The sequence below is a fragment of the Felis catus genome, chromosome E2 (assembly GCF_018350175.1).
Source record: "Felis catus isolate Fca126 chromosome E2, F.catus_Fca126_mat1.0, whole genome shotgun sequence".
Classification (NCBI taxonomy): Eukaryota; Metazoa; Chordata; class Mammalia; order Carnivora; family Felidae; genus Felis; species Felis catus.
This window is the reverse complement of record NC_058382.1, coordinates 11,121,034-11,134,258: the sequence shown is the minus strand read 5'-3', so window position 1 is coordinate 11,134,258 and position 13,225 is coordinate 11,121,034. Positions and strand designations below refer to the sequence as shown.

Genomic DNA, 13,225 nt, shown 5'->3' with positions numbered 1-13,225 from the left:
CTGAGCTCCCGAGGTGTGTTCGCTGTGGGGTTTGGACTTCAAAAGGAGCTCGGGGCTTGAGCCACAGGCTGTGCCCACAACGTCTTTACCTGATCACTTATCGTGTGAGGAGTATCAGCATTGTCACCGTTTGGAAAGCATAGACTTGGGGCGGAAACGCGGGTCACCCTAGGAGTGATTATTAGCCATCCACAGACCGAGGAACTGATGGGGGAAAAGACGCGTCCTCGGGCTCATTACGAAATGAATTTCTGAAAACGTCCTATACATCACGTCGGGCAACCATCCTCCGGAGCAGCCACGCTGACCTGGTTGCCTTTCCTTCCTTTTAGTTAGAAGAATAACGTAAGGACGTGGCGGGCGTGGTGCTGGGGGCGGGGGGTGGGGGTGGGGGATGATTTCAGCAACATGGAAGGGGGTGCACTGAAAAACAGAGAAGTCCACCTTCCCTACCTCCGGCTTCAGGCCTGCTCTTACTCAAACCACTTCTGGTCTTTTCTGCATTTATTTCTTCCAGTTTAACCCCATGATGCCAAATAACAAGCTTATACCTCCATTTCTTGATTTTGCTAAGTTGACTTTTCAACAACGATTGTGTTTTCAGGGGCACCCGGGTGGCTCAGTCGGCTAAGCCTTCCACTTCGGCTGAGGGCACGGTCTCATGGTTCACGGGCTCCAGCCTCCGGCTGGGCTCTCTGCTGTGGGCACAGAGCCCTCCTCAGATCCTCTGTCCCCCTCTCTCTTTCTGCCCCTCCCCTGCTCCAGTGCACACGTGCTCTCTCTCAAATATAAAATAAAATAAAATAAAATAAAATAAAATAAAATAAAATAAAATAAAATAGGGGCACCTGGGTGGCTCAGTTGGTTAATCGTCCGACTTCAGCTCAGGTCACCATCTTGCAGTTCATGGGTTCAAGACCCGCGACGGGCTCTGGGCTGACAGCCGGGAGACTGGAGTCTGCTTCAGATTCTGTGTCTCCCTCTCTCTCTCTGCCCCTCCCCAACTCTCCTGCTCTCTCTCTCTCTCTCTCTCTCTCTCAAAACTTGAATAAACATTAAAAATTTTTTGAAAATAAATAAAATAAATGTTTCTGTTTTTCTGCTGCCACCCATCCATTATGTGACTTTATAACATATTCTGCATCCCGTACTTGCCCCTGTCAATTTTTACAAGCGATTTTATTTACTTGTTTGTTTTGCGGGGGAGAAAGAGTGCGTGTGTGTGGGCGCAAGTGGGGGGTGGGGCAGAGAGAGGGGGAGAGAGAGAATCCCAAGCAGGCTGCCCATCACCAGCACCGAGCCTGACCCAGGGCTCGAACTCATGAACCGTGAGATCGTGACCTGGGCCAAAATCAAGAGTCAGCGGCTTAACTGACTGAACCACCCAGCCGCCCTTACAAGTGATTTTAATTTAATTTTTGACTGCTTACTGGCAGTCTTGGTAATTGCAAATAATATATACCTATTTCTGAACTTCCAGGCGAATATACCTGTAAGTACATTAACAGCCCTACCCTGTCCTGTACACCTGTACAGGTTGTTATGCACCCCCCCTCCCGGAACTTGCAGCTGGTGTCAGAAGGAAGGGTCTGGATGAGCCCCTGACTTTGCACATCTTAGGCCTTCCCTGCTCTCCTTGTCCCTGTTACATCTTCTGGAGCACAGCCCAAGTCTGAGGCGCCACCTGCAGTGACCCTCATCGCCTCTAGATGTCACTGTCCTGGTTCCCATCCCTCCTCTTCCTTCCACATTCCGGGAGCTTTCTTTAACTTCTCTATCAGTTTCAGAGGTTCTTGGCAAACATATTTGTATCTATGAAGCCTTTATATAGCCTTCCTTTATTTAAAAAAAAAAATGTTTTATAGAAGATCCAGACATGCAGACAAGTTTTAGAGTCTCCACTCAGCTTTATCACCTCTGTGACCTGGTAAGTGAACCAAGTGAGAATTCTGAGAATGTGGGCCCAGCGATGCCCAAATCCAGGCAGGAAGTGTCTCTCCTGGGGCCTTCCTCATAGTTTTTTCCCTCCCTGCAGCCCCTGCCCTGATCCAGGCCTCTCCTCTCCCACCCTTACCTCCGCCAAGGCCCCACAAGGTAGCCTTTTTTTTTTTTCTTTTTTAGGTTTATTTACTTGTGTTGATCTTACTCTTATAGTTTGTAGATTCTTTAAACTGTATGTATCTACTTAGCTGAAAATAAGAACCATTTTTTCCTTCCCACTTCTTTTGCCATTTATTCCATGACTCTTGAGACATCAAGGAAGAAAGTATGATATTTGTTGTAGAATTCTATCAAATTAAGGAAGTCCCCTCTATTCTTAGTTTTCAGAGAGTTTTTTTTTTAATCATGAGTGGGTGTTTACTTTCTTTTTTGTTAAGCTTCTTTTTAAGTTTATTTAGTGTGTGTGTGTGTGTGTGTGTGAGAGAGAGAGAGAGAGAGAGAGAGAGCAGGGGAGAGGCAGAGAGAGAGGGAGGCATAGAATCCGAAGCAGGCTCCAGGCTCTGAGCTGTCAGCACAGAGCCTGCCCCGGGGCTCGAACTCACAGACCGCGAGATCATGACCTGAGCCGAAGTTGGCACTTAACTGAGCCACCCAGGCGCTCCTCATTCATAAATCTAAAGAAACAGTCCCTTAAAGGTAAGGGCTCCAAATGGAAACTCAGCCTAAAATGGAAGGGAAGGGAATTTTCTGTCAAAATCTGTAAGTTAAACCGTGGTTGTCAAGCACGTAGTTAACAACAAAACCAGCAAAAACAGTGAAATCACTCATGTTTGCTTTCCTGGCAGAGTCTTCCATCCACAGCCAGGCTTTTGCCAACACACCAACAATTCTGAAATACTTCACTACTAATAAATGTCATAATTTCAAAAATAAAAAATAAAAAGAATGAGTGAGCTTTATACATTTCGACACCGAAAAGCTGCCAAAACACAACGTGCGGTGAAGAAATACATACAAGTCCTGAAAGACACATAAAGTGTGATTAAAAACAAGAACATGCATTGACTTCGGACGCATGCGGATCTAGGAAAAGTATAAAGTCTCACATGGAATTATACTCAGCATCGTCAGGACAGATGGTGGAGGAGGGAGGGAGAACTGATGAGGCTTTGGTTTTATTTTCTACAAAATGGGGAGGAGCACCTGGCTGGCTCGGTCGATAGAGCATGCAACTCTTTTTTTTTTTTTTTAGGTTTTATTTATTTATTTTGAAGAGAGAGAGTGCGTGAGCTAGGGAGGGGCACAGGGAGAGGGAGAGACAGAATCCCAAGCAGGCTCTGCATAGTGCCCAGCTCGAATTCATGAATGCAAGGTCATGACCTGAGCTGAAATCAAAAGTTGGCTGCTCAACCGACTGAGCCACCCAGGCACCCTTGAGCATGGGACTCTTGACCTTGGGGTTGTGAGTTCGAGTTCCACGTTGGGTATAGAGATTACTGAAAAATAAAATCTTAAAAAAATTTTTTTTTAAAAAACAAACCCAATATTAGGAAGATAAATAACCCAATTAAAAGGAGCAAGAGGTGGGGCGCCTGGGTGGCTCAGTTCATTGAGCATCCGACTTCGGCTCAGGTCATGATCTCACAGTTTGTGAGTTTCAGCCCTGCCTCGGGCTCTGTGCTGACCACTCGGAGCCTGGAGCCTGCTTCAGATTCTGTGTCTCCCTCTCTCTGTCCCTCCCCTGCTTGCACTCTCTGTCTCTCTCTCTCTCAAAAACAAACATTAAAAAAATTTTTTTTTAAAAAGGAGCAAAAGCTTTGAAAAGAGACATCTCACCAAAGACATACAAATGGCCAATAAGCACATGAAAAGATGCTCAACTTAGTCATTAGAGGAACACAGATCAAAACCACAAGGAGATACCATTTCACACCTACTAGAATAACTATAATAGATACAACAACAACAACGACAAAGCCAATAGCTTTCAAGGTTTCAGAGCAAAAGGAACTCTCACGTACCTCCTCCAGTGGGAACGTCGAATCGTGAGGCCACTTTGGAAAGCAGTGTGGCAGTTTCTTAAAAAGTTAAACATCAATTTACCATAAAATCCAACGAACCCACTCCCAGGTATCTACGCAAGAGAAGTAGCATACGCCCACGTGCGTGTGCCCAAATGTTCGCGGTGGCGTCTATTCACAAGAGCCAAAAAGAGGAAACAACCCAAGTGGCCATTGATTGGCGAATGGATGAACAAAATCTGGCGTATTTATACAGTGGAATATTATTAATACATAAAAAGGAGGGTGAAGCAGAGATCCATGCTCCAACATGGATGAATCTTGAAAACATTAGGCTGAGTGAAAGAAAACAGACACAAAAGGCCACATAGTGTATGATTCCTTTTATGCAAAATGTTCAGATCAGGGAAATCTATAGTAGATTAGTGGTGGGGGGGTGGGGGGTAGGGGTGTGGAGGGTGGGGGATAGAGGTATGGAGGGTGGGGGGTGCAGGCGGTCGAGGGGGTAGGGGGTGACTGCTAATGGATACGCGGGATCTCTTTAGAATGACAGAAATATTCGAAAATTGAATTTTGGTAATGGTTGCACAGCTATGTAAATTTACTAAAAAAAATAAAAGTTCCTGGAAACAGGAACTTTATGGCTTGTAGATCCTACCTCAATAAAGCTGTTTAAACCAACAAAACAAAACACCGGAGTCTCAGAGCATCTCCCGTTGAGACTGGCAGATCCCGTCGTGAGTCCGGGTCTCGCACTGATGCCGGAGGCTCCCTGCTGAGCCCGAGCAGGACCCTGGCCAAGCAGCCGTGGCCTCAGGAATGAAGGCTGGTATTTGTGGGGTGTTCGGTTTGCCAAAATCTAAGATGCGCCCCTGCCGTCAGCCAGGAACGGCGTGTAAACTGGAGAATCCCATGACTTCCCCAAATGGGGATTACTGTTCTGCCACAGGCACGGGGCCCGAGGCCAGCAGCCGGGGCCGCCATCGTGGCCACACGATGTCCCCAGGGACGCAGGCTCCCTCTCCAGCCTTACCTCCCTCGTTATGGGGCTTTTAGTCACATGCCCAAAAGATGCCCGAGGTCGCTCTGGGCACCCATATCTTCCTTCTAGGCAGTAGGCAGGGCAGGGGTGGTCGCAAAGCATGTGCATCTGAGCTGTCCCTTTTTAGGAGGGAGCCACTGGATTTCCTGAAAACCCCAGAGAGTCAATTTCCCCTTCACTGCAGGGGAGCCCAATATTCCTGGCTGGCTACATGGTTACACCCAATCAAACTGGGGTTCTCGTGACGGAGAAGCGGGGCGGGGGGGGGGGGATGGTGACTTAACATGGGACAAGAGTGCCTGCCAAAGTGAGTGCCGCTGGGGGGACCTGGCCTCTCTTTACAGCCACCAGAAGAGTCTTTGCTGCTCCCCCACCCTGGCAACCAGCTCTCAGGCTCACGGGCCAGGCTCAGTCACCTTGCTCCCTCTCCGGACCTGAAATCTTGAGCAAGGCTTCAAGGACGCTCCTCAAACTCCCTGAGCCACACTCACTGCAAGAAGCCAGAGAGAGGGCCCCTGGGTGGCTCGGTCGGTTAGGCATCTGACTCTTGATTTCAGCTCAGGTCCTGATCTCGTGGTCCATGGGACCAAGCCCCGCATCAGGCTCTGTGCCATCAGCACAGAGCCTGCTTGGGATTCTCTCTCTCTGCCCCTCGACCACTTACATGCACTCTCTTTCTCTCAAAATAAATAAAAAAACTTAAAAAAAAAAACCAAACCCTGATGGTTTGTTGCTCACAGGAACAGTCCTGACGCCTTAAAATGAACACATGTAGGACTTCAAACTGTATTACAAAGCTGTCATCATGAAGACAGTACGGTACCGGCACAAAAACAGACACTCAGATCAATGGAACAGAATAGAGAACCCAGAAATGGACCCACAGGCGTATGGCCAACTAATCTTTGACAAAGCAGGAAAGAATATCCAATGGAATAAAGACAGTCTCTTCAGCAAGTGGTGCTGGGAAAACTGGACGGCGACATGCAGAAGAATGAACTTGGACCACATTCTTACACCAGACACAAACATAAACTCAAATGGATGAAAGACCTAAATGTAAGACAGGAAGCCATCAACATCGTCGAGAAGAAAGCAGGCAAAAACCTCTTCGACCTTGGCCGCAGCAACTTCTTTCTCAACACGTCTCTGGAGGCAAGGGAAACCAAAGCAAAAATGAACTATTGGGACCTCATCAAAATAAAAAGCTTCTGCACAGCGAAGGAAACAGTCAGCAAAACTAAAAGGCAACTGACGGAATGGGAGAAGATATTTGCAAATGGCATGTCAGATAAAGAACTCATCAAACTCAACACCCAAAAAACAAATAATCCAGTGAAGAAATGGGCAAAAGACATGAGTAGACACTTCTCCAAGGAAGACATCCAGCTGGCCAACCGACACATGAAAAAATGCTCCACATCACTCATCATCAGGGAAAGACAAGTCAAAACCACAATGAGATACCACCTCCCACCTGCCAGAATGGTTAATATTAACAACCCAGGCAACAACAGATGTTGGCGAGGATGCGGAGAAAGACGATCTCTTTTGCATTGTTGGTGGGAAGGCAAACTGGTGCAGCCACTCTGGAAAACAGTATGGAGGCTCCTCAAAAAACTAAAAATAGAACTATCCTACGACCCAGCAATTGCCCTACTAGGCATTTACCCAAGGGATACATACAGGTGTGCTGTTTCGAAGGGACGCATGCCAATGGTTGTAGCAGCACTATCGACGATAGCCAAAGTATGGAAAGAGCCCAAATGTCCATGGATGGATGAACAGGTAAAGAAGATGCGGTATATATATGCAATGGAGTATTACTCGGCCATCAAAAAGAATGAAATCTTGCCATTTGCAACCACATGGATGGAGGGTAATATGCTAAGTGAAATTAGTCAGAGAAAGACACAAATTGTATGACGTCACTCCTATGAGGACTTTAAGAGACAAAACAGATGAGCATAAGGGAAGGGAAACAAAAATAATATAAAAACAGGGAGGGGGACAAAACAGAAGAGACTCATAAATATGGAGAACAAACTGAGGGTTCCTGGAGGGTTTGTGGGAGGGGGGATGGGCTAAATGGGGGAGGGGCACTAAGGAATCTACTCCTGAAATCATTGTTGCACTATATGCTAATGAACTTGGATATAAATTAAAGAAAATAAATTAAACAAAAATTAAAAAATTAAATAAAATAAAATGACCAGGGGCGCCTGGGTGGCGCAGTCGGTTAAGCGTCCGACTTCAGCCAGGTCACGATCTCGCGCTCCGTGGGTTCGAGCCCCGCATCAGGCTCTGGGCTGATGGCTCAGAGCCTGGAGCCTGTTTCCGATTCTGTGTCTCCCTCTCTCTCTGCCCCTCCCCTGTTCATGCTCTGTCTCTCTCTGTCCCAAAAATAAATAAACGTTGAAAAAAAATTAAAAAAAAAAATGACCACATGCTTGATCTATACCATTGCTGACTTTCTGGAAGTTTCCAATGGAACCTCATTCAGCGTTCAGCCCACTTTGCTCTCATCTCCGGGCCTTTGCATATGCCATTCCTCTTGCCTGTAACACTCACTCCTTCCCACACTCATCCTGAATTTTCGGGTCCTGGTTCAGAGGCCTCCTCCTGTGGGAAGACCCTTCCTGACCACCCTGGCTGAGTCCATCACCCTCTGTATGGGCTCTGCTGTCCTAGCTCCAACCATTCTGGGTTGTCACTATCTGGGGAGGGGCCTGTCTCCTCAATCGACTGGGAGTCCCGAAAACGCAGGACCAAGAGTGTTTTGGTCATTCCCGTATCTCCAGCACCGCCTAGCATGGGCTGGGTACAGAGTGGGTGCTCGGGGAATATTTATTTATTTACTTACTTATTTTAATTTTTAAAAATGTTTGTTATTTTTGAGAGAGAGAGAGACCCAGAGCGTGAACAGGGGAGGAGCAGAGAGAGAGGGAGACACAGAATCTGAGGCAGGCTCCAGGCTCTGAGCTTGTCAGCACAGAGCCTGACGTAAGGCTTGAAGTCACAGACCGTGAGATCATGACCTGAGCCCAAGTCAGACGCCCAACCGACCAAGCCACCCAGGTGCCCCTTGGGGAATATTTATTAAAAACATAAATAGGGGCGTCTGGCTGGTTGTTGGTGGAGCATGCGACTCCTGACCTCAGGGTCATGAGTTCAAGCCCCATGTTGAGTGTGGAGCTTACTTAAAACATGAGAATAAATTAAAAAATAAAAGCAAACAAATGAATCCGTCAATCAATGAATAAGTAACTTCCCGACTAATTACAAAACAGCAAAAGGCACTTTTTGAGTGGACAAATCCAGTGGTCACCACCTACAGGGAAGACACAGCATCACCCACTGAGTTTTCCTGCTGAAAATGTTCATTCTGAATCTAATCATGAAGTCAGAGTGTGGGTCGCTTTCTGCCGGACAACTGAGCTGGAAGTTTGCAAAAATCCAAAGTTACACAAGTCCAAAATAGGCAAAGCTGTCCTGGATTTGAAAAGATTAAAGAGACAACGATAAAATGTAATGTGTGGGCCACGATGGAGTCCTGGGTTGGGCAGAAAAAAAAAAAAAATCTATAGAAGACATTTTGACATTGTTGGAGAAATTTGAAAACAAGCAGTTTCTTAGATGACATTATGCAATTATGAAGCCTTGTCTTGGTGGGGCGCCTGGGTAGCTCAGTTGGTTGAGCGCCTGACTTCGGCTCGTGTCATGATCTCACGGTTCGTGAGTTCGAGCCCTGTGTTGGGCTCTGTGCTGACAGCTCAGAGCCTGGAGCCTGCTTCCAATTCTGTGTCTCCTTCCCTCCCTGCCCCTTCCCTGCTCACGCTCTGTCCCTGACTCTCTCTCTCCCTCTCAAAAATAAGTAAACATTAAAAAATTGAGAAAAAAAAAGAATTGTCTTGGTGTATGATGGCATTTTGGATTATGTGGGAGAAGGTCCTTGTTCTTTAGAGACACACACCTAAGCCTTTTATTTATTTATTTTTTTAATTTTTTTTGTCAACGTTTATTTATTTTTGGGACAGAGAGAGACAGAGCATGAACTGGGGAGGGGCAGAGAGAGAGAGGGAGACACAGAATCGGAAACAGGCTCCAGGCTCTGAGCCATCATCAGCCCAGAGCCCGACGCGGGGCTCGAACTCCCGGACCGCGAGATCGTGACCTGGCTGAAGTCGGACGCTTAACCGACTGCGCCACCCAGGTGCCCCCACACCTAAGCCTTTTAGCGTAAAGTGCCCTGACATCTGCAGACGAGTCAGTGAAAAAAAAAAATCTGTGTATGTAGAGAGACACAGATAGAGATGTAAAGTGTTATGGAGCATATGTTCGTAGGCTCCCCCAACACATACATTGAAGTCCTAACCCTAGATGGTATTTGGAGGTGGGGCCTTCAGGAGGTAATTTGGTCTAGATGAGGACATGTGGGCAGGGACCCCAGGAGGGGACTGGTGTCCTTAAAAGAGGAGAAAGAGGCCCCCCCAGGCTTTCTCTGTCTCTCTCCACCATTTGAGCACACTGGTGAGAAGGCAGCCTTCTGCAAGCCAGGAAGTGGGACCTCACCAGGAACCGAATCTGCCAGCACCTTGATCTTGGCCTTCCTGGCCTCCAGAACTGTGAGAACATAAATGTCTGTTGTCTAAGCCCTCCAGCCTGTGGTGTTTTTTTTTTTTTTTTTTTTTTTTTTTTTTTTTTTTTAATAGCAGCATGATCTTAGACAAAAGCATGCAGATCTAAGATATTTGAAGTGCACAGACAGGGCACACAGTGTGAACAAGTGCATTTGGGGATTCATTGCATAGTCTTTTTCCACTTTTCTGTAGGTTTGACAATTTTTCAAAAGAGATGTCAGGGAGAACTAAAATAAAAAAAAAAAAAGGTAAAGAAAAAGAATATATAAGGAAAATACACCAAAATGTAAATAAATGCTGATGATTTCTGCCAGGTAGGTTTTATGATGGTCTCGATTTTCAAATTTTCTCCTCTGAATACTGAGGACTTGCTCAGTTAAATGAAGGAGGAAAATCCAAAATGTACATATGATCAGATCCAACAGTGTCATTTCCCGGAATTATTCTTTTTTTTTTTTTAATTTTTTTTTAACGTTTATTTATTTTTGAGACAGAGAGAGACAGAGCATGAACGGGGGAGGGGCATAGAGAGAGGGAGACACAGAATCGGAAGCAGGCTCCAGGCTCTGAGCCATCAGCCCAGAGCCCGATGCGGGGCTCGAACTCACGGACCGCGAGATCGTGACCTGAGCTGAAGTCGGACGCTTAACCGACTGAGCCACCCAGGCGCCCCTTCCCGGAATTATTCTTAAGAAACTAACAATGGGAGGGGCGCCTGGGTGGCTCAGTCAGTTAAGCATCTGACTTCGGCTCAGGTCATGATCTCACAGCTGGTGAGTTCGAGCCCCTTGTTGGGCTCTGTGCCGATAGCTCAGAGCCTAGAGCCTGCTTCAGATTCTGTGTCTCCCTGTCTCTCTGCAACCCCCCCCCCCCTGCTTGCACACTATCTCTTTCTCTCTCTCAAAAGTAAATTAAAACATTTAAAACAAAGGACACTAACAACAGGATGCACAAAGATTTAGCCCAGGGTCGCTGAGGCCCAGCATGGCTCTTGAGGAGGTTCTTTCCCACTAATTGCCAGGATGGTGCCCTCCAGGGCAAGAGAGGGGCTTGCTGTGCCACTGTGTGGTGTGGGATGTGTCCATCTTCTAAGCTTAAACCTCCAGACTCGGGGTGCCTCACATGGGATGTGGAGATTACTTAAAAAATAAATTTAAAAATTAAAATAGGGGCGCCTGGGTGGCTCAGTCGGTTGAGCGTCTGACTTTGGCTCAGGTCATGATCTCGCGGTCCGTGAGTTCGAGCCCTGCGTCAGGCTCTGGGCTGATGGCCCAGAGCCTGGAGCCTGCTTCTGATTCTGTGTCTCATTCTCTCTCTGCCCCTCCCCCGTTCATGCGCTGTCTCTCTCTGTCTCAAAAATAAATAAATGTTAAAAAAAATTTAATAAAAAAAAATTAAAATAAAGCTCAAGATCCATAGGCACGTAAGAGGGGCAGGGGGAAAACTCTGAGGTATCTCGTACCTGGCCTCCCATCTCCTGCACGATTAAGCACCAGTTGCCCAGAGAAGTAACCTGCTCATTAACATACCTGATACAGACTTCCTTCCCTCTCTCCTTTCACTTTTCTCCAAAAGAACATCTTGTCCCTTCCCCTCAAAGAGTCAAAGGATAGCAGCAGTTCATTCTCCCTGCAATTACTTTTATTTTTAAGTTTTTATTTACTTTTTCTTAGTAATCTCTACCGCCAATATGGAGCTCGAACTCATGACCTCGAGATCCAGAGTCACATCCTGCTCCATCCGAGCCGGCCAGGCGCCCGTCCCTGTAATTACTTTCTGAAGAGAGTAATACGGGGCCATATTTGTAGGGGGGGAAAAAAAGTAACTCAGTTGTTTAAGAGATACTGAATTTCTGCTGGGAATGATGAAAAAAGTTCTGGACAAAGACGGTGGTGATGGTTACACACAGTTGTGAATGTACTGAACACCACTGAATTGTATACTTAAAATGGCTACAATGATCTATTTTATGTGAGGTATATTTTGTCAATTTAGCAAGAAAAGATAATTTGGTAATGAGAAACCCATGTAGGTACTGCTCTGTTTCACCCCCAGCTGGCCAACAAGCACGGTGTACTGCCATGAAGTTCTGACAATAATCATCTAGAGTTAGTGTGGACTCCACAGGGTAAAGGCTCAGTCCCACAAGACTGCCTGCACTCCAGGTAGCAGCCACGAGTGGGGTTCCCAAGCCACCCGCACTTCTGACCAAATGGCTACAAATTGGGGGGCTCCCACAAACCCCCTCCGGTTCGAGAACACCCTGAAAACGTTCTACCTACAATTGTGGCTTTATTATAAAAGATACACAGCAGGTGAAGTGTAGGAGGGATTGCGCAGATTCCATGGGAAAAGAATGCTTTCCTTCGGGCACTCAGGCCCCTCAGGTAGGCAAGAGGAATGGCTATGTGCTTGAACCAGAAAATCAGGCTGGCTCAGTCATAATCTTATTTTAGGTATTTCCACCAGCCCCACCCAGAGTCACCTTGGTAGTAGCATAACAAAGATCCATCGATCGCTTATGAATTTAACAAAGGCTTCTGTTCGTGGTAAAACATGAACAGATACCTTCTGTATTACCCTACAAGTGAAACATTAACGTAATAATTCTGTATTCCCCTACAAGTACTCAGGGAGTTACCTAACAGTCTGGTGATGGGCAAATAGAAGATACAGACTGTTTCCCCCCACGTGCTGTGGCCGCCATGTGATGCCATAGGCATCAACCAGGGGCACCCAGATGCAGGCTGGGAGTGCCCACGCCTTATCTTCTCAGGTACAGGTCTCCCACCACGAGCCTCCTCTGGTCTCCTCCAGCTGGAGGCTCCTTCACCCTCCCTTACACCTCTCTCTCCTGGAGCTCCCTTTCTCCTGGGGCTCCCATTCCTGCACGGAAGGCTCCATCCCTCCGAAGGTGAGCATGATGTGGGGTAAAGGGAGGTCTGGCCCCTCTGGGGTGGCCAAGCAGCCACGAGGGACACAGGATGGAAGGGATTTCTGGGGACGTTTGCGAGGCAAACGCCTCGCCAGGCGCCCCTCGCTCTCTCCATCCTTGCCCATCTTTGTCTGCTCCCAGGAGGCAGGGATGGCATCTGGGCGAAGCGGTCCTCTGTATTCTGGCGGGCACTCACTTTGGGCAGCGCCCACCAGGGAGGATGGCGATGGGAGAAAGGAGAGGTGGGGCACATCTCTCCCGTTGTGCCGCAAGGCCACAGCGGCTCTGCCCTTGACCTACGGCTACGGTTCTTGCCCCCACTCAACTGGGATGGACTCCTGGTGCCCTTCTGAGATCTTGGGATGCTATCGTCTTTGCTGTGTCCAATCCCTGGGGGCCTCGGCATCCTCCCCTAGACCCCTTCACCCTACCCACGCCACCGTCCTGCGCTGGGCTCTCTTCAATAACCAAAACTAACAAAGGAAACAAAAAGGGGAAGCTGGCAGGCCTCCCTAGGGCCCTCGGGGACACTCCCCATGGTGGCCATGTCTGCACATTCTGTACCTCTTATGGGGACACCCTCCCCTCCAGAACTGCTGCTGAAGCCAGTGTTCCTCTGGAGACCAGCTCACAAATGGGCCTGCCT

General features: G+C 47.5%; 1 protein-coding gene across 1 annotated transcript in view; it reads right to left on the bottom strand.

The window, feature by feature from the left end:
* OPA3 (outer mitochondrial membrane lipid metabolism regulator OPA3) overlaps nt 1–13,225 on the bottom strand; it is a 76,122-nt gene that overhangs the window by 2,611 nt on the left and 60,286 nt on the right. The gene's annotated exons all lie outside the window — the stretch shown is intronic.